The 23,290-nt window shown below is 39.9% G+C and overlaps 1 non-coding gene and 1 pseudogene across 1 annotated transcript; both read right to left on the bottom strand.

Annotated features, from left to right (window-relative positions):
• Positions 1 to 6,790: 6,790 nt before the first annotated feature.
• Positions 6,791 to 6,984, bottom strand: LOC129251109 (U2 spliceosomal RNA). Its single transcript, XR_008582920.1, has one exon. It is a non-coding gene; the product is annotated as a U2 spliceosomal RNA (small nuclear RNA).
• Positions 6,985 to 7,220: 236 nt separating this feature from the next.
• Positions 7,221 to 7,404, bottom strand: LOC129250973 (U2 spliceosomal RNA; annotated as a pseudogene).
• Positions 7,405 to 23,290: the final 15,886 nt, after the last annotated feature.

Here is a 23,290-nt window from a genome sequence, read left to right as displayed (position 1 = left end):
AAGCTCAGTGCTAGTCAGATGTGCTTCATTTAATTTTTGAATGGCTTCAATAGCATACGGATTTGTTTTTGAAATGATAGTGAGTGAAATATTGGGTGTAAGAAATTACTTTTTATTTGGAACTAAAGTCTTAAGTATTCAACGTTTACTTGCCGACTGACTAAGAAATAGAAACGACGCAGAATATATATACAGCCACTACACAAAAAAAGGCAGAAGAAACGACACAAGAACCGGTTTATAGGTATATGTGCAAGTGTGCATTGGTATATCAGCCAGACCCAATCGAAGGGGGCACTTTTTAAACACTTTTTTTCGTCCTGTCCGAGGATCCTTTTTAAATGGTTACATCCATAAATCGATAGAAAATTAAATTTTAGGAATCTATATTACGTGGAAGCCCAAGTCGTTAACTATGTATAATAGAAATATGTTAAATTCACGTCCAAAATCAAAAAAGGTCTAGCTACACCCGGGTGCCCTACGGAGGATTCAACAGCTGAACATTCTGATTAACATTTTTTTTTAATTTCTTAAATTTTTTGCGAAGTTTGAAGCTTTGATCTATAGGGTTTTGATTTATGCACTGTTTTTTTACAAAAACATAAAAAAATCAATACAAAAAATTGTTAAAACTGGAAAAACATGGGAAAACGAGAGAGTAATCATTTAAAATTTAATGTTCAAAAATATTCTTAAAAATGTGATATAATAGATTGCAATAACAAGAATGAAAGAAAATACTTTTCCTCTTTAATTAACTACATAAACTCTAAAATATCAATTTCAGAGAGTTGAATAGAAACGAATTTTATTTTTTTTTTTGTACTAAAACCGAAGCCTGCTGATATTCATGTCTGGATTGCCCCAACCTTCCAACTTTGTCTTACCTGCAGCTGAGGATCAACTTGGATCTATGATCAGTGGATTGTTAATACCTCATTGTCACTATTTTCCTCATTGGCTTCATTTTATCGCTAGTGTTTTTGAGTTCGACTATAAACAAAAATTCGTATTATTTGAAATGGGTCTATGTACTGCGATTCAAACTGGCATGAGGTGCCAGTGCTAGGTGGCTCGTATTCAACCACCACCAAATCGTCATCGTTGTATGTTTTCGGAGTCGTATGCTGTTTATAACGTGTGATTTTTTAGCTATTATTTTTTTAAGCGGTTTCGTGTTTTGTTTCACTGTCAAACATCTTCAGTTTGGTCTATAATTTAACCATGAAGCGTCTTACAAACGAACAACGCCTGCGAATCAATGAATTTTATTATAAAAATGTGTGTTCTGTTAAGAAAGTTTATCGCGCGCTTCTTCCATTTTATGGTCAGTTTAATCAACCCACTGAAGCGGCTATTCGAGCTATTGTGACTAAATTTAGAACCAAATTTACATTATTGGACATCAAACCACCAACACGCTTACGTAGAGTGCGAACTGAAGAAAATATTGCAGCTGTATCGGCCAGTGTTAATGATGACCATCAATTATCGATTCGTCGCCGTCCGCAGCAATTGTGCCTCTGTTACTCAACAACGTGGAAATTTTGCGAAAGGATTTAGGTGTGAAGCCTTTCTAAATACAGCTGGTGCAAGAATTGAAGTCGAACGACCCACCGCAACGCAGAATTTTTTGTGAATGGGCTCTTGGAAAGTTGGCCGAAGATCCACTTTTTTATCGAAAAATTGTGTTCAGTGACGAAGCTCATTTTTGGATCAATGGGTACGTAAATAAGCAGAATTGTCGATTTTGGAGTGAAGATCAGCCAGAAGAATTGCAAGAGCTACCAATGTATCCAGAAAAGATCACAGTGTAGTGCGGTTTATGGGCTGGAGGTATCATTGGACTGTACTTCTTCAAAGATGCTGCGAATCGTAACGTAACTGTGAATGGTGAGCGCTACCGTGAAATGATATCCAACTTTTTTTTGCCTAAAATGCAAGAGCTAGACTTGCATGACATGTAGTTTCAGCAAGACGGTGCCACATGCCATACAGCACGCGTAACAATGGACTTGTTGAGAGGCGAGTTCGGTGAACATTTAATTTCACGTTCGGGACCTGTCAATTCGCCACCCAGATCGTGCGATACAACGCCTTTAGATTATTTTTTGAGGGGCTATGCTAAAGCTCATGTCTATTCGGACAAGCCTGCTTCAATTAACGCTTTGGAAGACAACATTAAAGAATTTATATGTGAGATACCGGCCGAAACATTGGAAAGAGTGTGCTAAAATTGGGCTAAGCGGATGGACCATTTGAAGCGCAGTCGCGGTGAACACTGGCATAAAATAATCTTGGCATAAAATAATCAGTGACTCGTTGTGAATGCATCGGATTTTCTTCGAGTGCGTGCGGGTTTTCTGAGCCCCAAATGCGGCAATTTTGCTTGTTAACATACCCGCCGAGATGGAAATGAGCTTCATCCGAAAATATGATTTTTCGGTAAAAGTCTTCATCTTCTTCAAGTACACATTCGTACATATTCTGCAACATTACCATGATTTTCAAAGTAATGTCGCAATATTTCCCAGCGTTCTTTGAGGGTATACACAACCATTTTCGTTCAGCGGAAGAATGAAACTAATTTTCTGTCAAATCAGATGACAGCTAAGTGTTACCATTCTTCAAATAATACCTAGTTCAAATCCGTAACGATAGATGGCGGGCCCTGTACTTTACGCGTTCCTTCAGTATTCGCTCAGCCGCCTCTTCACGGTCGTTAACTGTCATTCAATGAGCCTTCGTATTGAAGAGCAAGGTTAGGTTAAGTTAGGTTTGGCAGCCACATCGCACATAGAGACGACGATGCCACTTAGACCACGAAATGGGTCCGTTGTAAGCCGCAGGGGCTGGGCTACATTTCCTTTTCCATATTGAACCATTTTGAGCTTTTGATAAAGCGTAAAAGGTTGTTGATACCTAAAGTGTATAGAATATCTATATCCGTTTAGAAGTAAGATCTGAAATATCGTTTAACATTTTTTTAAATTTCTTAAATTTTTTACAAAGTTTGAAGGTTTGATCTATAGGGTTTTGATTTATGCACTGTTTTTTTACAAAACCATAAAAAAATTGATACAAAAAATTGTTAAAACTGGAAAAACATGGGAAAACGAGAGAGTAATCATTTAAAATTTAATGTTCAAAAATATTCTTAAAAATGTGATATAATAGATTGCAATAACAAGAATGAAAGAAAATACTTTTCCACTTTAATTAACTACATAAACTCTAAAATATCAATTTCAGAGAGTTGAATAGAAACGAATTTTAATTTTTTTTCGTACTAAAACCGAAGCCTGCTGATATCCATGTCTGGATTGCCCCAACCTTCCAACTTTGTCTTACCTGCAGCTGAGGATCAACTTGGATCAGTGCCAGTGCTAGGTGGCTCGTATTCAACCACCACCAAATCGTCATCGTTGTATGTTTTCGGAGTCGTATGCTGTTTATAACGGGTGATTTTTTAGCTATTATTTTTTGAAACAGTTTCGTGTTTTGTTTCACTGTCAAACATCTTCAGTTTGGTCTATAATTTAACCATGAAGCGTCTTACAAACGAACAACGCCTGCGAATCATTGAATTTTATTATACAATAAAAATCCGTGTTCTGTTAAGAAAGTTTATCGCGCGCTTCTTCCATTTTATGGTCAGTTTAATCGACCCAATGAAACGGCTATTCGAGCTATTGTGACTAAATTTAGAACCAATTTTACATTATTGGACATCAAACCACCAACACGCTTACGTAGAGTGCGAACTGAAGAAAATATCGCAGCTGTATCGGCCAGTGTTAATGATGACCATCAATTATCGATTCGTCGCCGTCCGCAGCAATTGTGCCTCTGTTACTCGGTAGCACGATTAGATACAGTACGGTTAATGCTCGCTTTGTCGGCACACTTTGGCCTCACAATTTGGCAGTTTGCTGTTGTGAGTAAGTAATGGTGGCAACGCCTGTCGACTTAAGAGAGCACTATACGGCCTAAAGCAAGCTGGACGGCAGTTGTACTCCAAAGTTGAAGGTTTTAAGTATGTGATTACGGGCCACAAAGAATGAAACATGTTTATTCCATGGAGAATTCGATACAAATTTAGTTTTGTTGTTGGTATATGTGGACGATTTACTAATAGCGTCACGTGAACCAAATATAATTCACAAATTTAAGCAGCAACTTTTAAATGATTTCGACATTAAAGATGTCGGTAAAGCCAACTATTGTCTTGGATTAGAGATTCATCAAGAGAATGGAGTAATTATTTTGAAGCAAATGGGTTACATATTAGAACTATTGAGACAATACGGCATGAGTGTGTGTAACCCAGTAGCTACGCCGTCAGAATGTAATACGGTTTTTGATAGATCTTCCGAGAAGCTTGACAAAACCTATCCATATAGGGAAATAATTGGGGCTCTTATGTATTTGTCTGTTGCCACAAGACCCGACATAGCTAATACGGTGGCAAGATTGGCGCAGTTCGTAAATGATCCTTCGAAAGCACACTGGAATGCGGTTAAACGTGTCTTAAGGTATCTTGCTGGCCCGGCTGATAAAGGTTTGGTGCATCAAAGGACACCCCTTCCGCTTGTAGGTTACACCGATGCTGACTGGGGTGGATGCACAAACGATCGTCGTGCTTATACGGGCTATGCATATTTGCTCAGCGATGCAGCCATTAGCTGGAAATCACAAAAACAACGTACTGTCGCACTTTCGTCAACAGAGGCCGAATGTGTTAATTTGGCAGAAGCAGCTAAAGAGGCAGTTTATCAACGTAGTCTCTTACTCGAGATTGGCACTAAAGAGTTTACTTATATTACAATATATGTGGATAATAGAGGAGCGCATCCGCTTGCGGATGTGATGACAAAACCATTAGCACGAGTAAATCACGAAAGATGTCGTACTGGACTTGGTTTAACTGCTTAGATGATCCGCATATTGAGAGGGCGTGTTGAAGTTATTTCTGGCAACACTATGCGTGTCATCTGTTGTTACTTATTATTCTGATTCTTTTTTTTCTGTGACAACATTAATATCGTTTTTTTGTAAAACTCTAAATAAAGATTGCTAAATAATTCGTGCATCGCATTAAACGCTCTCGTCAAAAACATTTCTAGAATGTTTTAAACTACTAAATGACGGTGCCAGGCCACAGGAATATTGCAGGAAACTGTAAGGCGGATGAACTTGCACGAACAGGTACAACGCTCGATCTCGAACCGGATAAGGCGCTGATACCCATGTCCATAGCCACTTGTAAATTACTTATAGACAGGGAAACCATCAAAAAGGTAAATACAAGCTGGCAAAACCTCACAACATGCGAACTAAGCAGACAGACATGGCCGATCGAAGATCTTGCTAAGATTTCATAGGAAGCCACGCTAGCAGGTTAGGACTCCCGTACTTCGATTTCTGTAGAAGCTGTCTTAATACACGAAGAAGAGGAAACAGTCAGACACCTTTTATGTGAGTGTGAAAGCCTAGCTATGAGAAGGCTGCGCACTCTTGATACAGCATTTCTAACCGATGTAGCGGACATAGCCCATCTAAAACTAACGAAGCTCTGCTCGTTTATTAAAGCTACCGGATGGTTTGAAAAGGAACACGTAGAGTAAGGATAAGCTCCAGTGGTATCACAATGGACCTGCGAAAGGTCTAAGTGTGTCTTTATGACAACCACCCCACCTACCTACCTATGATACTCTTGGACAGACGTAGATTTAGCCCTGACCATGTTTGCCTAGCAATTCCACAAGTATTGACACTAATGCTTCTTTGATTTACAGTACTGATTGGTGCGTCCTTAATAAGAAGCTTAGAATGCGGATATCTGTTGATGATATTCTGTTTATCTCTAACCATTTTAAGGTTTCATGAATAGCGTATATTTCCGCTTGAAAAACACTACAGTGATCCCGTAATTTAAAGGATTCACTGATAGAAAGCTCTTTGCAATATAACCCTGATCCCACACCGGTATCCATTTTATATCCGCCGCGTAGATCTTAACGGGTGTTTTGGCTGATGAATCTTCTTCAAGCAATTACTGTCTAGAAGGGATTTTCATTAGGAAATTGGTTTTCATGACCCCACATATTGCTAATTCCGCTGCAATACATAAATCTCTTCAATATATTAGAAAAGGTTTTTTCTGCATAGCACACCACCAGACAACATTTGCATATAAAGGAATGGGTCTGACGACAGCAGTATAAAGCCAATGAGCAACCTTAGGTTTAATTCTCCAAGTCTTACCTAAAGCTCTCTTACAGGCATAATAAATATAGACGAACTTCTTCTGAAATTTATGCGGTCAGCTTAAATTGGTCCATGGTGTAGAGAGGCTCTTCACCTTTCAGTAACCAGTGTCGCCCACAAGTGATGAGAGTTAAAACAAAAAATACCAGTCTAACGGTTAGACTTGATAGAAGTGAAACCTTCCGTAAAACAAACTGAGAGAGAATAAGACGAAAGCAGCATTAGGAGCGGGATAATTATAGGTTCATTATAATATTGCTATAAAGTTCATATTTTATTTTCTTCATTTTATCATTATTCATCCTCAATGTTTTCAATTTCAACAAATGATACGAGTGGCTTATGATAGATAAAATATGATACAAATGCTTTGGTTTCGATGTTGTCAAAAAAAATACCCAAACGGACCGAAGAAACAGACTTACAAATTTCTTCCATTTTCGTCTACTTGTATTCATATAAAAATTTATGTCTCTTCCCACCAAAGCTAAATATATTAGTATATTTTTTCTTGTATTTATTCAAGGCCGAAATCCCGGCGGTACTGCAATACCGGGCCAACCCGTGGCAGAGGCGGAGCAAGCCCCTAAAACACTCCGCCCATTTCCAAAAATTAGTTTAACATTTGTTGTCCTCCGATGGAGGATCTATCAGATGTTAAGCTGATAGGAACAGATACCACACTACCTAGTCAATAGATTTTCTAATAAACCTTTTGAGAATTACACTCTCACAAAAATTAATGTACGAAATGTTTATACCGATTCACTTAAACTGACTTTCAGTATCTAAACCAAAAAACTGTTTTCAATAAATAATCAGAAATGTCCTACAATGCAAATTTCAAAAAAAAAAAACAAAATTCCATTTTCGTCTACATGTATTCATATAAAAATTTATGGCTCTTCCCACCAAAGCTAAATATATTAGTATACTTTTTCTTATATTTATTCAAAGCCGAAGTCCCGGCGGTACTGCAATACCGGGTCAACCCGTGGCAGAGAAGGAGCAAGCCCCTAAAACACTCCGCCCATTTCCAAAAATTAGTTTAACATTTGTTGTCCTCCGATGGAGGATCTATCAGATGTTAAGCTGATAACCACACTACCTAGTCAATACATTTTAAATAATAAACCTAATAAACCTTTTGAGAATTACACGCTCACAAAAATTATTTATATCAACATATAATATAACGCTTCGTAACTAAATAACTTTTAGGCCAGCGACGACAGCATGACGCGGTAGCCGAGCGACTAGCAATGTGAGCTTCCGATCCAAAATCCTTGGTTCGAATCACGAGAAAAAATAAAAGTTATTTTTATTTAGTTCGTCGCTACGTTTATATCAACATATAATATAACGCTTCGTAGCCAAGTTGGTCGCTTTTTTCGTTTCACTTTTTCCCAAATCACTCCCAACGATTCTAAAGAAGTTTTCACTTCAAAAAGCTAGGTTCGCTTTCCTAACTCTTTCTAAGATGTTTGACTTCCAAGCCAATTTTCTATCTATGTTTAGTCCCAAGTACTTGGTTTCTTCCGAAATCACAAAATGTCAAATGTCAAATCAAAATGTCTCTTCGCTTAAAGCTGAGTAATAGCTCTTATGGTTCTCGGGTAATGAAATGTTCATAACGCTTTGTCCCATCGCTGCACCGCCCGTTCCGCGACCTAAAATGATTTCCCCTGGCGTTACCACGAAACTGCTTAATTCGTTGAATAACTCTATAAAGTGTTCGGTTGCTGCACTCTTGACTCCTCGTACAATCGCGAAACGTATGAAAGCGTCGATGGCTACGAAAATGTGTTCACTTTCCTTCGAATCTTTCAGAAAAGGACCAATATGGCACTGCCTTACTTTTTACTACGTAGTATTTTACTGTCAGCGCAATCGATGCAAAATTTTAAATAGGATTTTACAAAGTCCTGCATGGTAGCACACCACTTATGTTCACTTATTCGTGGAACTGTTTTTTCGAACCCCAGAAGTTCTTTTTTATTGTGCGCGCTATTAATAATTTGCCGTCGTAGTGACTTCGGGACCACCCAGTGATTGTTACTATTCACTTTTTTATATACTCGGCCAAAACTTAAAACAAGATCCTTTCATCCCACTGTTTGCCAACCATTCCGTAGTTTTCTGAATAGTTCTTTGCATGAATTATCTTGCAGTTGCATTCCAAATAACCAATCGTGGTTGCTAATTTGGACTTCGTCAATTCGAAGAGGTGCCGTTTCTAACTCATGCGATTCCTCAGTTGGCGTATGACTTAGAGCATCTACGTATGCAATCCCCTACCCAGCACTAGAGGCAGGATTTCGAGGTCGAGATCGAATTTTTGGGTATGAAGCCACCACCTTGCGATTCGAGACACAAGTGCACGTCATAACTGTTTTAAGTACGTTACCGTCTATAATAACCTTTACCTTTTGTCGTAATTATAATATTTAAATCGTTATATTTATTCGACCACGGTGAGAGCTTCTAGCTCGTTGGTATGACACTTTCTCTCGTTGGTGTGCAAATACATACGCCAACTTACTATATATTTCGAACAAAATTTTAGATTTGTGCCCGCTCAGAAAGCACTGTGTGACGCAATCAAACAAGTGACCTGCGCACGGTTCGCTAAAAATGCTCAAATTCGTTGTTTTAAACAAAATGTATTGGTAAACATACATGCATAGATATTCTGCAGCAACACAACAGCAGCACTTTTGTTTCTAACTTCATGGTTATAAAACAAATTTTTATTACTTTTTTATTAATAGGATCATCCCATGCGCGAAGATATACATATATAAATATACCCCTTTTTGGGTGTTTTGCCGAGTTGCTCCTCCCATTTGTCGCGTCCTGATAATGTTCCTCAAATGGAGTGCCCTTCAGTTTTAAGCTGACTCCGAACGGGAGATATTTTCTAAGAGAAGCTTTTTCATGGCAGAAATACACTCGGAGGTTTGTCATTGCCTGCTGAAGGGCGACCGCTTTATCACATTGGTGTTTCATGCACGCAGATTCGAACCTACGTTCTCCCGAGTTGTATTCACACACCAACCCACTCGGCTAAGGCGGCGGCAGATATATTATAAATTAATTAAGTATTTATCTACTATGAGAGAACAAAAAGGGGTGAATTCGAAACTTTCAATAGCACAATCATTAGAGTATGATTCTGCGCGATCTTGACACACAGCAGCTAAAACAATCAACATTCGCTACGACTATCGCTATTCTGTCGGGCACATAGAAGACTTATTGAAGGTCATATGCAAAGAGTCCTTCAAAAGACGCACCTAGATACTGTTTTAAAATAAAACATGTGAAAATTTAGGTTGTTTGAGGTTTCACTAATTTTATTCAAAATACAGCTCTTAGCAATTATATAGGGTTGGGGAATAAGTTGACAGCGTTTTTATATTTTCTTTGCTTGCAGTTTGGCAAAGGATAAGTATTCATTCGATAAAACTCTTTCTGCTCTACAAAACTATGTTAATTGTATTTTTGAGTTATTTAATATTTTATTAATTTTGGGTCTTAGAAATCGAATACTCAGGAAACGGCCCGGGACATTTGCGATGTATATGGAAAAGGTGTCATAGGTGAGTCTACAGCAGGGAAATGGTTTGCAATGTTCAAAAATGGTGACTTTGATGTCGATGACACGTCCCGCAGCGGAAGGCCTTCTGAATTAGATGAAGAACGTCTCAAATCCCTTGAAGGAGAAGGGCCGCCAAGCCAGTCGTAAATTGCCGGGAAAAATTAACTGTGATCATAAAATGATTCTCAATCACATTCATAATGGGGTTTACCGAAAAATTGGGAGCCTGGGTGTCGCTCGCCATCGAGCAACCCGCGGCCAGAAACAAAGTTTTTTGTACCGGAAAATGGTACCTATACATCAATATGAAGCAAGGAAAGGAGTAGGTGTCTCCAGGAGATACACCAAAGAAGAGAGTCAAGCCGGTTCTTCATCCAAAGAAGGTCGTGTTTGGTGGGATTGGGAAGGCATACTGCACTGGGAAATGCTCGAAAAGAATGTCACGGTCAATAAAGAGCTCTACATTGTCCAGCTACACCGCGTGAATGAGGCTATTCGACATTGTCAAACCGTACCCCCTTACGACTACGCCAGGCCCCATGTTGCACAAGTCGTCGAAGCCGCACTCTAAGAGCTCGAATGGGAGGTCCTTCAGCATCCGCCGTATTCTCCGAACCTTGCACCGACCGATTCACATCTTGCCCGCTTCCTGTCAAATCGTATGATGGGTGTTGCCTTCGATAACAAAGAGGTCTTTAAAAACTGGCTCAACAACTTCTTTGACACCAGACCTAGTGATTTTTGGCGGAACGGCATCAACAATATGATGGTCGAGAGGTAGGAAGAGGTTGAATATATAATTGATTAAGTTATTGATATATTTATTATTTTCTGTTTAAATAAAAGTCTTCGGTAAAAACACTACGCACTTATTCTAAAACCCAATATTTGAAAAGTGACATGATTTAAATGTCCACCAAGTTGGCAAAAATCCTCTTAGAAATCCTCTTAGGTAATTGATATCACCCTTCGCCTGGCGATCCGCACTGCAGATGCGGTGGCTCTAGCAAGGACGAAAAAAACTCGCATGTGGTATGCAAATACGTCCACGCTCATGCTATATGAGATCTTTCTCAAGTCATAGCTTTGCGGTGCCTGGTAGCAGGAATAAAATGTAACGGGTGGTTTACCGGTCTGGATATCAGAGCACACGTCGGTGGCAGAAGCAGTTGTACATAGAATGTATAAGCCGCATCGCCATCGAAAGCACCTCTGCTGGGATTGCAGCAAGTTCCAGCAGTTGTTATACTACTGCCAATATAAAGAGTTGTGATGCCAGAGTCCCTGTAGACCTGGGCTGTAACTCCAAACAACAACATCAGCATGCTGCAACGTAGTGATGCCATAGTCCCAGCAGACTCGGATCACGAAAGCGTTGCAATCATCAACACTACACGAGGAATCTTTTCTGCGTTCTCCTGGCGAGGCTGCCAAAGCCAGCTCCATAATGGAGAAAGCTAAACGCAATACAAGGCGGCGATAAAACTCTGCGCTTATCTGGAAAACCGAACCGAAAGGAGGAGGAGGATAGGTTGGTCTGGGCGCAAGTCAAGGTCGAGAAAGTTCGTGCGTACTTAGCAATAAGAAATGGTGCAAGGCTTCGGATACGAAGTTTGAAAAACGTATCGAGGAGAAGCGTTCAACGGAATGCGAAGGTCCTACTGATAAGAAACTGAAGCAAAAAGATGATGCTACTGACACCATAACACCAAGGACGCAGGCTGGCAACACTTAAGATCGGGAAGCATCTGCGTCTAAAGCAGCTGTGGCAGAGATGGCCGACACGACCGAACGGCACTTGATCATGGCATTTGTCGACCATAATAATGGCGCATCGCTGGAATTACTAAGCCGTAGCAGCATTTCGGCTCTACGAAGGTCCTTATCCCTCGCTTAGTAAAGCCAGAAAACGCGCTACGCCTGCTCCAACGACAAAATCCTGATGTGCCAACGAGTGGTTGGAGGGTGTTGAAGGTCATCAAGCCGGTTAAAGGCTATGAACAATTTTACATCGTCCAAATCAACAAGTTGGCCGAGGATATTCTCTGCCCACGCTTCGGAAAAATGACGTGGGGCGTGGAGAGTGTGTACCTCCGCCTCAATAAGCAATATCCGAAAGACAAAAACCACAACACGCTAACAGCAGAGGAGATTGAAAAGGACCTCGGATTGGAGGAAATCCTTCGTGAAAGTGAAGATGGGGGTGCAGCGGCTATGAAAACCAACCCCATGGTAGAACCAAGGGCAAACGTTCGAGATTGTACAAATTTATCTTCACTGTGGTATCCGGACTAAGGTCACCAAACCTTAACACTTACATACCGAACGGAGTGGCTGAAGAACTGTTATGTAGGTGGAAAAAGATATTAATTCTTATATTCCCAATTCACTCTCTACAGATGATTCAACTGCTGTAACGCTGAAAACAAAGGAAAGTGGCAGTAACGTACTCCTGTCGTCCCGTTGCATGTCACACCAAAAACAAACACCATCTACATCTAGAGAACATCAAAGGCTTGTAGATCGAGGGTATAAACCGACATTCGTGGGCTCTACCTCGAAAAACGTTCTCGATATAACTCTCTTTACTCTCGATATTACTGGAAGGTTCGGGAAGCACCCTCATTCTCAGATCATAATTATATATATTTTAGCACTAGCAAACCCGGCCCCCTTCGCTGGGCACACTAAAATAGAATAGATATGGTTTAGAACAGAAAATACATGGTTTTCATATTATTTATTTCTTTATTCTTTATTCAAGCGCTTTGGCATAAACAATATTTTTAGTTTTTCTATTTGTTTTTGAGTAAATATAAAATATAAATTGAAAATCAAGAAAAAAGAAGATTGTTTTTAAATTTCAAATCAATGCATATGAATAAACAATCGTCTTTTTTCCTGATCATCCATGAATTTTTCGTTTCAATTTATATGTTTTATTAAGCATTGGAGCTTTTTTAACCATTATCCATTTATATTTAAAATTGTTTTTTCCACGAACACATAATTTCATTCGGATTTCACATTAAATTCTCAAATTTCGTAAGAAATTATTCACTGTTCCAAAATCCACTCCAAAAAAATTCACAAACAATTTTTACATATTGCACTTACGTTTTTTCCTTATGGCATCCAAATCAGAAAGAAATATTGACACATTGTAACTCACACTGTCAATTTGACAGTTCAGTTCCGCCCCAAGCGTTAAAAAAGTAAGCGACATTATGGCTGGCTCAAAAGAACGCTGTACCCGTTGCCACTGCTCCGAATTACAACCAAACTTTACGAAACCCATTTTCAATACTTACTTAACAATGTGCAAATAAGTTTGGTTTAATTCGGTGCAAAGACACGGCGGGTCCACGTTTTGGCATATATTTCGAGACCCTAGTCATCAATAGGTATGAAAATTACCCCGTATTAAAGCACTTATCAACAGCTTTCATTTGATACCTATATTGTACATACACGTCCGAAGGTTATCCGGGTCCACGTTTTGACCTATATCTCGAGACCCTAGTCATCAATAGGTATGAAAATTACCCCGTATTAAAGCACTTATCAACAGCATTCATTTGATACCCATATTGTACAAATACATTCTAGGGTCCACGATTTGGTCTCTATCTCGAGACCCTAGTCACGGAGCGGATGGAAATACTCTGAACTAAAGCATTCACCAACAGCTTCCATTTGATACCCATATTGTACATACACGTCCGAAGGTTACCCGGGTCCACGTTTTGACCTATATCTCGAGACCCTAGTCATCAATAGGTATGAAAATTACCCCGTATTAAAGCACTTATCAACAGCTTTCATTTGATACCTATATTGTACATACACGTCCGAAGGTTATCCGGGTCCACGTTTTGACCTATATCTCGAGACCCTAGTCATCAATAGGTATGAAAATTACCCCGTATTAAAGCACTTATCAACAGCTTTCATTTGATACCCATATTGTACAAATACATTCTAGGGTCCACGATTTGGTCTCTATCTCGAGACCCTAGTCACGGAGCGGATGGAAATACTCTGAACTAAAGCATTCACCAACAGCTTCCATTTGATACCCATATTGTACATACACATCCAAAGGTTACCCGGGTCCACGTTTTGACCTATATCTCGAGACCCTTTCTACCAATAGGTATCCAAACTATACGGAAACCATCTTCAGTACCTCCTTAACAATGTGTGTAAGTTTGGTTTAATTCGGTGCAAAGACACGGCGGGTCCACGTTTTGGCATATATTTCCAGATCCCAGTCATCAATAGGTATGAAAATTACCCCGTATTAAAGCACTTATCAACAGCTTTCATTTGATATCCGTATTGTACATACACATTCTAGGGTCCACGTTTTGGTCTCTATCTCGAGACCCTAGTCACGGAGCGGATGGAAATACTCTGAACTAAAGCATTCACCAACAGCTTCCATTTGATACCCATATTGTACATACACATCCAAAGGTTACCCGGGTCCACGTTTTGACCTATATCTCGAGACCCCAGTCACGGAGCGGCATGAAAAATACTCTGTACTAAAGCATTCACCAACAGCTTCCATTTGATACCCATATTGTACATACACATTCTAGGGTCCACGTTTTGGTCTCTATCTCGAGACCCTAGTCACGGAGCGGCATGAAAAATACTCTGAACTAAAGCATTCACCAACAGCTTCCATTTGATACCCATATTGTACATACACATCCGAAGGTTACCCGGGTCCACGTTTTGACCTATATCTCGAGCCCTATCCACCAATAGGTATCCAAACTATACGGAAACCATCTTCAATACCTTCTTAACTATGTGTGTAAGTTTGGTTTAATTCGGTGCAGACACGGCCGGTTAGCGAACACACACAAAAAGTTGACTTTATTTTATATATAAGATTTTTTTCAGTTTGTGTCTGAAAAATCCAAATATCTTACGGAACCCTATTTTTTTCCAAAATAAAATGTAATCCATGTTACTCCTGGATAATGTAGTTTTCGAATGGTGAAAGAATTTTTAAAATCGGTCCAGTAGTTTTTGAGCCTATTCGTTACAAACAAACAAACAAACAAACAAAGTTTTCCTCTTTATAATATTAGTATAGATAACATAGTATACAAATCTACACGCTAACCAAACAAAATCGCTGACGTTGCAGCACGTGCAGAGCCAAGTATCAAATACTATTGATCACGCATTTGCAAAAACTGCTGACGATACGTCTGGCCATAAGCACCCTTACGCAAAGCCAACGTATTTCACCTACGAGTGCAATTGCCACATTCTGAAATATTCGATTACATTGAAGTAAACACCATCACCTGTGAGAATGGACAACGAAAAAAAAGGTCACGTTAAAGTAAACACCTCCGCCTGTGGGAATGACAAAAGCAGAAGAGTATCGAGCGGCAGCGGCTACATTTAGATATAAGTAGAGTATGGAGGGGCCTACAGGTTAAAGCCGACTCCGAACAGCAGATATTTTTATGAGGAGTTTTTTCATGGCAGAAATACATTCGGAGGTTTGCCATTGTCTGCCGATTTTGGCGTTTTCACCGAGATTCGAACCAACGTTCTCTCTGTGAATTCTGAATGGCAGTCACGCACCAACCCATTCGGCTACGGCGTTTGTTAATTTTTACTGATGCAAAAATGAGAAAAAATATGTGAATAAAGTTTGCTTACTGCTTACACATTTTCCAAAGATGGCGGAGAACCAAAAAAAAGTCGATTTTCAAACAAATACGAGTGCATATGTGTTTATAACATACAAAAAACTGTAATTGGGTTAGAGTTTCGGTCACGCAGGTTTTGCTGGGAGCACGGTCTTGTAGGGATATGTCGTCTAATGGTAATGTATTGTATTGTAGGTATAAAATTATACACACATAAATAATAAATTAGTTCTGCCTTTTCCAACTGGATAAAGAAGCAAAACGAATGGGTCTGGGGGTGAACGAAACCAAACGAAGTACCTCGTGTCATCAAACAAACAGGTGTATATATGAGGTCTCGATCGCAGTACTTGGCACTCGTTTGAAGCGTAAAGATGCTTTTTTATCTGACGTCAAAAATGTCTACGGTCGTCCCGAAAAAACAATTTTTGCGGGAAACCATGCTTCATTATTACCTTCTAAAGAAAAGTGCCGTTGAAACGTGTCGTATATTGATCAATATTTATGGTAATCGACACTTCCAAAGTGGCAATTTCGACGGGAGTGATAAAGATCGTGAAGGGGCACCGAAAAAATTCGAATATACTCAAATACAACAATTATTGGATGAAGACGCATGTCGAACCCTGGTGAAAGGAAAGAAAAGATTTTCTTCATCGCATCGTCACTGGCGATGAAAAATGGATCTATTATGATAACCCTAAGCGTCGAAAATGTTGGAGCCTGCCAGGTGAACCAGGCCCATCGACAGCGAAAAAAATATTCATGCTTCAAAGGTTATGTTGTGAATCTGGTGGGATCAGAAGGGTGTCATCTATTCTGAGTTCCTGAAACCATCACTGGCGATCGTTACCGACTACAGCGAATGCGTTTGAATCAAGCCCTCAAAGAAAAACGGTTGAATGGGACGGTAGACATGACAAACTGATTTTGCTGCATGACAACGCCAGGCCACACGTTACTAAATCGGTCCAGAAATATTTAGAAGGACTGACCAGTCAGCCCTTATTGGAGAGCGGTTCACTTCTTACGAGAGCATCGCAAACTGACTCAATGAATGGATCAAGTCAAAAGAACTCGAATTATTTTTGCTTGGAAAGAAGAGACGAGAGGAAGATTTTGTTTTCACATCTTCTATATTAGCATTTTTGTCTAATTCTCTATATTTTTTTAATAAAACTTGCCACGATTTTATTTTTAGTCTTCTGTCTTTATATTCGAAAACAAGTGAACCAAGATTGTCAACTGACATATTGACATCATAGTTGAATTAATGAAAAAACTGCTGGTTATAACCGCTCTGTAGCGGAGGTGCTTGAACAAAATTTATATAAAAAACTGTTTTCTCAAACCCAAACACCATATACATACAATTTCTTCCAAAAAAATGTAGGAAAATATCATAGAATAGAATTTATTCGAAATCCATTTTAGAGCTAGGATTCCTTGGACTTTTTTGTTCAAAATTGCCAGTAGCATATTCCTTAATGAAAATAATGGAAATAATAAAAATACATGTATCGTTTTCATGTACCATACCATATGGGGGAGCTCGGATACAAACGAACGAGGTGAGTCTCTCTTTAATTATATTATATGTAGTAAGCTTTTAGTGTGTAACAAAGGCAACGAACCTACATTTATTACGCGCAATAGACAAGAAGTTCTTGATATTACGCTGGCAAGTCAAACCCTTTACGGAAAGATGACGCAGCAGAGTTCTGAATGAACACTCTTACTCCGATCATCGCTACATAGAAATTAAATTTGGGGGAAACAACCCACGGGCTCCACCCGCCAACAGGAACTTGAAAAAGACCAACTGGCATATATATAAACGGGAACTTAAGGAAAGACTTCCAAATTCCCAAAATATTACTATTGAAGACAGAGAATCATTGAACGAACACGTACAAACCCTTACGGAGGTCTGTAGAACTGCGCTAAACAAGGCTTGGTATAAGGGGAAGAAAAAGCCGCCCTGGTGGTCAGAAGACCTGTCTACATTAAGAAACGACAGCAGAAAACAGTTTAACAGAGCGAAAGCGACTCGAGAGAGTAAAGACTGGGACTGCTACTACAGTAAACTAAAAATTTACAAAAAAGAAGTTAGGAAAGCGAAAAGGTCTGGTTGGAGAAAGTTCTGTGGAGAAATCGAAGGAACCACAGAGGCCTCCAGACTGCGCAAAATCCTCTCAAAAAAACACAATCCCATCGGATACCTCCAAAAACCGGACAGGGGTTGGACTACTTCGAGTGACGAAACGTTGAAGTTGCTAGTGGACACGCACTTTCCCTGCAACGAATCATCTAACGTAGTAATCGACAATGGTACGGAAAGATCAAATTCTGACATTGAAGAAATAATCACTGAAACTAGGATAACCTGGGCAGTGAACACGTTCAAACCATTCAAATCACCGGGCCCAGATGGATTATTCCCGGCCCAAATACAACATTCACTCAACTACATCATGGAGTGGGTGACGGCCATATTTAAGGCCGCTCTGAAACTGAAAAGTGTCCCATCAACATGGAAAGAGGTAAAAGTGGTCTTTATCCCCAAAGCGGGAAAAAGTTCACACACAACACCTAAGGATTTCAGGCCAATAAGCCTATCCTCCTTTCTGCTAAAGACACTAGAAAGAATTCTAGAAGAACACATTAGGGCTAACATCAGCCCTAATAAGCTCAGCATCTCACAACATGCGTACTGTAAAGGGAAATCAACCGAAACAGCACTTAACTCACTTGTTACAGAAATCGAGAAGTCAATGTATAACAAAGAATTCACACTGGTAGCCTTCCTAGATATCGAGGGCGCATTCAACAACATCCTACCGGATACCATAATAAAGGCACTGACGGATTTCGGGATCTCTGGAGCTCTGGTTGAGTTCATCAAAAACATGCTCTTGAGCAGATTTGTGACCGCAACCCTAGGGGCCTCAGAGATCAAGAAAAAAGTTAGCAGAGGAACACCTCAAGGCGGCGTGCTGTCCCCTCTCCTATGGGTGCTGGCACTAAACTCATTGCTAAAGAGCCTAGAGGAGAGAGGACAACACGTAGTAGCATATGCGGACGATGTTGCAATGGTAGTAAGGGGGAAATTCCCCAATACACTCATAGAAATCATGCAGGATTTACTAAATATGGTTGAAAACTGGTCAAAAGCAAATGGGCTAAGCGTCAACCCCAATAAAACTGAACTAATCCTATTTACGAGGAAACACAAAATACCGAATATAACTCCTCCGACTCTAGGAGGAACGGCACTGTCATTTAGTGATGAGGCCCGCTACTTAGGTCTAATACTGGACCGAAAGTTAACATGGAAGGCAAATGTCGAAGATAGAGTAAAAAGGGCGACAATAGCACTATACTCTTGTAAACAGCTGATAGGACTAAGCTGGGGTCTCTCCCCATCTATCGTATATTGGCTTTACACGGCAATTGTCAGACCTATCCTAACATACGGCATATTAGTATGGTGGCCAGCTTTAGATAAATTGTACATTAAAAGAACCATGGCACACGTACAAAGAATGGCCAGTCTTTGCATTTGCGGGGCCCTCAGAACCACACCCACAGATGCACTAAATATCATGCTTAACATCTTACCAATAGAGCAGTACGGTAAGCAAACAGCTGCCAAAGCAACTCTCAGACTAAGAGAAATCGGCCTACTCAGAACGAACCAAAGAGGACACTCCTCAATTTTAGAACAATTCCCCTGCATTCCCAACACAACGGATTTCTGTAGAACCAAGGACATCAATTTGTATAAATCCTTCGTCACAGTATTTCCTTCCAAAGAGGAATGGGATAACGGGCTCATTGTTAAGATAAATAAAGTAAACATCTACACAGATGGCTCAAAACTGGATAACAAAGTAGGTGGAGGGGTCTACTCCGACAAACTCGGAGTATGCCAATCATTCCGCTTACCTGATCATTGCAGTGTATTTCAGGCGGAAGTCACTGCCATAAAAGAGGGGCTTAAAGAGATAAAAACGAGAGTATTATCCACAAATGAAGTCTTCATTTACTCGGACAGTCAAGCAGCAATAAAAGCGCTGGAATCAAAAACACACTCGTCAAAAACAGTTCTAGAATGTTTTAAACTACTATAAGACGTATCTAAGTGCTACAAGGTGCACCTTATCTGGGTACCGGGCCACAGGGACATTCCAGGAAATTGTAAGGCGGATGAACTTGCAAGAGCCGGTACAACGCTCGATCTCGAACCGGATAAGGCGCTGCTACCCATACCTATAGCCACTTGTAAATTACTTATAGACAGGGAAACCATCAAAAAGGTAAATACAAGCTGGCAAAACCTCACAACATGCGAACTAAGCAGACAGACATGGCCGTACTGGAACAGCGGTCGATCGAAGATCTTGCTAAGATTCAACAGGGAATCTATAAGAAAAATGATAGGTGTTTTAACAGGTCATTGTTTAATAGGCAGCCACGCTAGAAGGTTAGGACTACCTTACTTCGATTTCTGTAGAAGCTGTCTAAATACAGAAGAAGAGGAAACAGTCAGACACCTTTTATGTGAGTGTGAAAGCCTAGCTAGGAGAAGGCTGCGCACCCTCGATACAGCATTTCTAACCGATGTAGCGGATATAGCCCATCTAAAGCTAACGAAGCTCTGCTCGTTTATTAAAGCAACCGGATGGTTTGAAAGGGAACACGTAGAGTAAGGATAAGCTCCAGTGGCATCACAATGGACCTGCCGAAGGTCTAAGTGTGTCTTACGACAACCACCCTACCTACCTACCTACCATCATTTTAATACCTACATCAAACATGGCCGGACAATATTTTGGTGTTCAGACAAGAATATAAGCAAAATACCAATTTCAGTCTTCTTCCCACATGCGCACGCTCATTAAATATAGTACTTTTTCTAGCTGCTGAATGAGGTATCCGTCCGAGAATCGTTAAATTTTTTCTCTTCTTTAACCAAACAATGGGATATTATAACTGAGTATTTGGGTGCAAATAAAGTCCTAAAGTGTCTCCCAGATACTAAGTGGGCCAAATGGTTATGTTATATGTTATATGAACCAGTAGGAACAGGAAACGCGGTACAAAGCCTAGCAAAAAAAAATTAAAAAAAAACCTTTTATTTTAACGGAGATATGGAATTACGCATATATTTTTGGGAGTTATGTACAAAACAAGCATATGATTACAGAATAACACTATAATCTTGGATGCCGCAAGAAAAGTTTTCTGATCGATTAAGCGCAGTATGAATTATCCGCAAATGAAAAAATCCAAACTTCCGAGTGTATATATAATATGTCATGAAAAAGCTCCTCATAAAAAACCTTTTGACGTTCGGAGTCGACTTAAAGCTGTATGTACCTCCAATTGTGGAACAACATCAAGGCGCACGCCGCAAATAGGCCAAACATCCGAAAAGAGTGTAAGCGCCAAATATACAAGGTGAAGTCCAAAATAAAAAAGACTGCACTACAATAGAAATGCCAGGGGCTTTGTTCTGATAACTGCGAGATTATTTATTCAAAATAGTCCCCTCTAGCCTCGATACACTGTTTTGCGCGATTTAAAAGCTTTTCGAAAGAGTGTTTCCGGTCATTGACCGGAATGTCCTACAGGATGTCGGTACGAGCCTTTTGGATGGCCTTTACGGACGCAAATCGTGCCAGATGCATTTTCCGAAAAGATAAAAATCAAAGGGTGCCATATCAGACGAATACAGTGAGGGATTAATGGTTACAACGCGATGCTAGTAAAAAAATCAGTCAGAAGAGTAGATTGATGAGATGGTGTATTATAATGCAATAAGCGCCAGCTTCCTCCTTCGGGGTATTCAGGGCAAATTCTACGAATGCGATGCAACAAACGCTTCAAAACGTCAACATAGAAAGTTGCATTGACGGTTTCGCCCATTGGCACGAACTTCTTGTGGACAGTTCTCTTGGAATCGTACATGTTTTCTCTTGGAAAACAAATTAGCATCGATTTGATTTTCGACTTCTCCAAACGAGCAGTTTTTGATCCTCAGTTAACTTGTGCGGAATGAAACGTGCACAAACCTTTCGTAAGCCCAAATGATCAGTTAAAATGCGATAAATCGATGTTTTTGAAATATTCAACTCCGATTACATGAATTTCCATGATGATTTCGGTTCATTTTTGATAAATTTACCAACAATTTTGATGGAGTTTTCGGTGATTATTGATTTTGGGCGACCTGTATGTTCATTGTCATTTACTTCGTTCTCACAACCATCTCTGAACCACTCATGAACTATGGCACGGGATAGACAATCATCGCCATAAACTTTTTTCATCAATTTACATGTTTCGGTAAACGTTTTACCGATTTTAAAACTAAATTTAATATTAGCTCTTTGTTCGAAACTCATTTTTGTACCGATGACACAAACATACTGATACTTTAGATGCAATAACTTCGCTTCCACTGAACCGAATGTCACCAAGCTTTCACTGGAAGTCAGCTAGGGATGTATCTTCCAACGCACTAACTCATTAAAAAGATGGCGCCATCAAAAACATTTTTATGACGCCAGTCTTCTTTATTTTGGACTTCGCCTTGTATACAAAGTCCGGTACTCGAAGTGTAGCTAACTTTGGACCGCTCGCGCAGCTAATGCACGGGCATAGCTGTCTGTTAGTTGGCAAACCAGACCAGAGTATTGTTTACAAGCGCGCGGAAGCATATTGCCGAGAGTAAACGCGAAAAAATAAAATCAGTAATAGATTTCAAACGCATTATATTTGGCTGGAAAATCACAACCAGCGATTGTTCGTGAGTTTGAGCACCTTAAAGTAAATAGAGTTTTCGCACCATTACTCGTTATAATTATACTGTTATCATCGCGAAAAGTCATGGAGGTGGTCATCAAAAGACTGCAACGTGAAATGGTTTAAAAAGTGCAGAAGCAATGAAATGGCGAAAGAACTGAAAATATCTGTCTGTAGCATCCGGCGCATACTGAAAAATAATCTCAAAGTCAAGCCTTACAAGATCCAAAAGGCGCATGATCTCACATCAAAGCAGCACCAAGTCAGACTTGAGAGTGCGAGGGAGTTTTTTCGCTGGACCGAAAGCGCACAATTTCCTAACGTTTATTTGACCGACCGTTCATACGAGAATTTGAATCATCGATTGGCCACCAGGAGGCAGCAGCCGCCACAGATAATGGTTTGAGCCGCTGTAAGCGCAGATGGGCGCTGCCCAAACCTTTCAACAGAGCCTGGCGTCAAGGTAAATGCGAAAATCCGAAATATTATCGGGAAAGAATTCTGGAGGTTGCTTTGAAGCAGTGGGCAGACAAACATTTCGGTGGCAGACCATGGACGTTTCAACAGGACTCAGCACCGTCTCATAAAGCTCGAGTAAACCAAGAATGGCTAAAAAACAACGTTCCGAACTTTATAACGTCCACCCAATGGCTCACAAATTGATCAGACGCGAATCTGATGGATAATTCTCTTTTGGCCATTTTGGAGAGCACGGTCGGAACTAAAAGATTCACCAGTCTCGAAGCGCTGAAAAAAGCTATTAGAGCGATAGAGCACCGGTATGCTCTAAGACGGCTCTGCAAAAATAATTCTGAATAGTTGAAATTCTTTATAGAAGAGCCAGCTTTGCATCGCTATGGTATTTTTGCATTTTATTTTGAAATAGTTTGGTTTAGAAGAAAAGATGATACTTTTGTACTTA

The sequence above is a fragment of the Anastrepha obliqua genome, chromosome 6, assembly GCF_027943255.1.
Source record: "Anastrepha obliqua isolate idAnaObli1 chromosome 6, idAnaObli1_1.0, whole genome shotgun sequence".
Classification (NCBI taxonomy): domain Eukaryota; kingdom Metazoa; phylum Arthropoda; class Insecta; order Diptera; family Tephritidae; genus Anastrepha; species Anastrepha obliqua.
The sequence above is the reverse complement of the archived record's forward strand: the minus strand, read 5'-3'. Positions and strand labels throughout refer to the sequence as shown.